This window comes from Castor canadensis, chromosome 15 (assembly GCF_047511655.1).
Source record: "Castor canadensis chromosome 15, mCasCan1.hap1v2, whole genome shotgun sequence".
Classification (NCBI taxonomy): Eukaryota; Metazoa; Chordata; class Mammalia; order Rodentia; family Castoridae; genus Castor; species Castor canadensis.
In genome coordinates this window covers 59334716-59338591 of record NC_133400.1, presented here as the reverse complement: position 1 = coordinate 59338591, position 3876 = coordinate 59334716, and positions in this window count along the sequence as shown.

The following is a 3876-nucleotide window of genomic DNA, read 5'->3' as shown; positions in this document are numbered from 1 at the left end:
TCAAAAAAATCACATAAATGAAATAAAAATCCTACTTATTTTAAGTTTATATCATAGAGAATATATCTTTGCAATTTTGTTTACATTAAAGTGGTATAAAGGTATAATAAATATTTATCAATTAAATGGATAGCATTCAGAAGTACGTTTTGTCTCAGAGCAAAGGTTGAGTAAATCAGCTAGCATACTAGATATATTACTTTGTGATTCTTAACAAAACTCTACGGCTTATAAAAATTTAATCAGTTTTTTCATATTGAGGGTTTTTTCTTTAAAATTAAACTTCTCTTGTCTATGTTTTTAAAGTTTAAAACTGGAGCCGAGTGAGGTGACACACACCAGTAGTCAGTGCTACTTGAGAGGATGAGATACACATATGTGGGTTTGAGTACAGCCTTTACAACATTTCAAAGACCTTATCTCAAGAAAACAAGCTGGGCTTCATGGTCTGTGACTGCAATCCCACTTACTTGGGTGGAAGAGGTGGGAGGAAACTGGTCGAAGTTTAGCCTGGACAAAAACTGCAAAACAAATTTTTAAAAAAGTGGTTGAAACTGTGGGTCAAGTGGTAGGGCACTTGCCTAACAAGCACAAAACATAGAGTTCAATCACCAGTAGAGGAAAAAAAAAAAGAAGTAGAAGGGTGAACATATATTCTATACTACTAATTTCTAGTGTCATAATGACGTGTGAAAACTCTACTGAGAAAAGATTCAAAACATTATGCTATCTATATTACAAGCATCAAAATCATTATTAATATTGACACAAAGATTTCAGAACATATGATTGAATAAAGTAGAAATGTAGGTTTATAGCTGGTTTTTAAACTTAAGATTCTTTTGCACATAACTTTCAAGAACTGGAAATAAGAAAACTATAGAACCATTTGTTTGTAACTCTGATGTCTTTGGAGAAATAAGGACCAACTTGCAAATAATTATACTTATCTGCTGAATTACAAAATGCATGGGAATATTTCATACTATTGCACATGTACCCTCATCCAGCAGGTTGTCACTTAAATCTCTTTCTAATGCCACAAACAAAATTTAGCACAGTATACAGAGCATACTAGTACTTTGTGATGATAATGATAATGTGACTTCAAAGGTCTGCAAATTTTAGCTGGAAAATAAGATTTCTTTCACTGAAAAATTTCTCAAAATTTTGTTTGATTCTTTCCCATAACATTTCTGTGACAATGGTAATGCAGACATGATGAAACTATCACCTATTTGTTTATATTTTATTCAAATAAACATTTTGCAACTTTCATGCAGAATTAGTCCAAAAACATTTAAATATTACTGAAATACCTTGAACTGGACCAAGCATCATTGAACTTTTTTCCCCTTAATTCTACACTGAACAGAGCTTGTCATTGTTGGAACCAGTTCTGCTATGAAAGAAATCACATGTGGGACTAGAATTTTCTGGTTATGTCTAAAGGGAGATGGTGATGTGGGCAGTGTGCAGCTGTACATCAGATTCTGGATAGGAAATATACAATTGATCCTGTCTGATGCTAGCTTCTATTTAGAGTTTCTTGATATTGCTGCAACCTTTGTTAACAATCATTCAAGTGAAGGGATTATAGACAGACAAAAGTGAACTACATTACAAAAATTCAAATATTCGAGCAACAAAACAATGCTGGAGAAATCATGCTAGCTGATTCAAAGTATACTGCAGAGCCATAGTAACAAAAAAGCAAGGCACTGATACAAAAAGAGACTTGCAGACCAACGGAATGTTAGACCCCAAAATAACCACAAGCTACCGCCCAGTTACCTGATTTTCAAGAAATGTGTGTGAAATATGTCTTGGGGCATGACAGCCTCTTTGCTGTTTTTGCTGGGAAAACTAGACAATCCCATGTAGAAGACTGAAACTAGAAACATTGAACAAAAATCAGCTCAAAAGGGATCAAAAGCCTTACTATAAGGCCTGAAACACTGCAACATAAGGTTAATACTTCAGGATATATGCATAATTTCTAAATAGGATTCCAATAACTTAAGAATTAATAGCAAGTATATACTAATGCATTGCATCAGATTGAAGTGCTTCTGCATATCTAAGGAAGCAATTAGCAGAGTGAAGAGAGAGCCTATAAAATGGGAAAACTCTATGCCAGATATTTGTCTAATAGGAGATAAACATCCAGCATATATAAAGAATTCAAAAATTAAATACCAAGTAGCATGTAATTAAATCAATAAATAGACAAATGAACTTTTCTTCAAATGAAGACATAGAAGTTTCAATAAATAAAAGAAAGGGTTTAACATTTATAGCCCTCAGGGAAATGCACATCAGAACTACGTTGACATGCTGTCTCAGCCAACTCATAATGGCTATCATCAAGAATGTGAAGCCAAACAAACCAAGGAAAAAAGTGTTGGCAAGGTTGTGGTGAAAAAGAAATTCTTGTAAAATGTTGGTGGGAAGGTGGATTAGCACAGTTGCTATGCAAATCAGAAATTTGTCAAAACATTAAATAGAACTATCATATAATCCAACTATGCCACTTCTTGGTATATACTCGCCAAATTAAAGTCAAATTACAGTAGTGGTATCCACATAACCATGTTTATTGTGGCACCATTCACAATAGTCAAGATATGGAATCAACCTAGGTGCCCATGAAGGCATGGATAGATTAAGAAAATGTGATGTAAGTATATATATATATACTTATACTTATATACACACACAATATATATATATGTATCTATATGTACCATATATAAAAATATTCTATAGAAAAAATATATATTAAGAAAATGTTATATATATTTATATATACATATATATACATATATACACATATATAGGTATACACATATGTATATATGCAATGGAGTATTAGTCACCTAAAAAGAAGAAGGAAATGTCATTTTCAGAAAAATGCATGAGACTGGAGATTATTCCATTAAGAAAAATAACTCAAACTTCCAAAAACAAGCATCACATGTTTTCACTCATGCGGAATTTAGGAGAAAAAGGACATGAAAGTAAAAGAAAGAGTATTAGGGATGTGGCAGGGGAAAGGGGAAGGTGGCAAGTGTGGTGAATGTTACCAAAATATGTTACATGAATGTATGATGTGTCATGATGATACACATTACTTTGTACAATAAATATGTTAATAAATTCAGATATCTGCTAAATTTTACAGTTCAAAAACTACTTTAAGAAAAACAAATGGTCCACTAATAAATATTTTTACAAAAATTAAGATAAAATTTCTGTAAGTAAACTAGCAATTAAGGATATATTTGTACTTAAGAAAATGGCAAGAGGTCAGATGCAGTTGTCTATGCTTTTACTTCTAGCTATGCATTAGGCATAGGTAGGAGGATTTTGGTTCAAAGCCAGCCCTGAGAAAAATGAGACCCTATATGAAAAAATTAAAGCAAAAAGACATGTGTGAGGCCCTGAGTTCAAAAATCTCACTACTGACAAAACAAAACACAAAGAAAAGAAAATGGCAAAATTTCTAACTTGAAAACTGATAATAACCTAGTGTCACAGTTTTTTTTTAATTCATAAAATAACATTCATCTCAGATTCCTTTAAAATAATGAATATTCTTATGTGGTTAATGTTAGGATGCCATTCATATATTTTTGATTAGTGCTGTCAACTCTGGGATTGTGCAAGAAAATTATAAAAGTGTTATAAATGCAGCCATGCTAAATCAGCTAATAAAAAAGTCAAAGCATCTCTAAGTACACCTGCAGTTTTAGATTGTCATCTTCATTTTCTGAAATTATTTTTAGTATAGCTTTAAGAAAAGTTAAAATGTATCGCTTAGATACATTTATTGAATATATTTCAGAATCAATTAATATTTGAATGAGAGCCCAG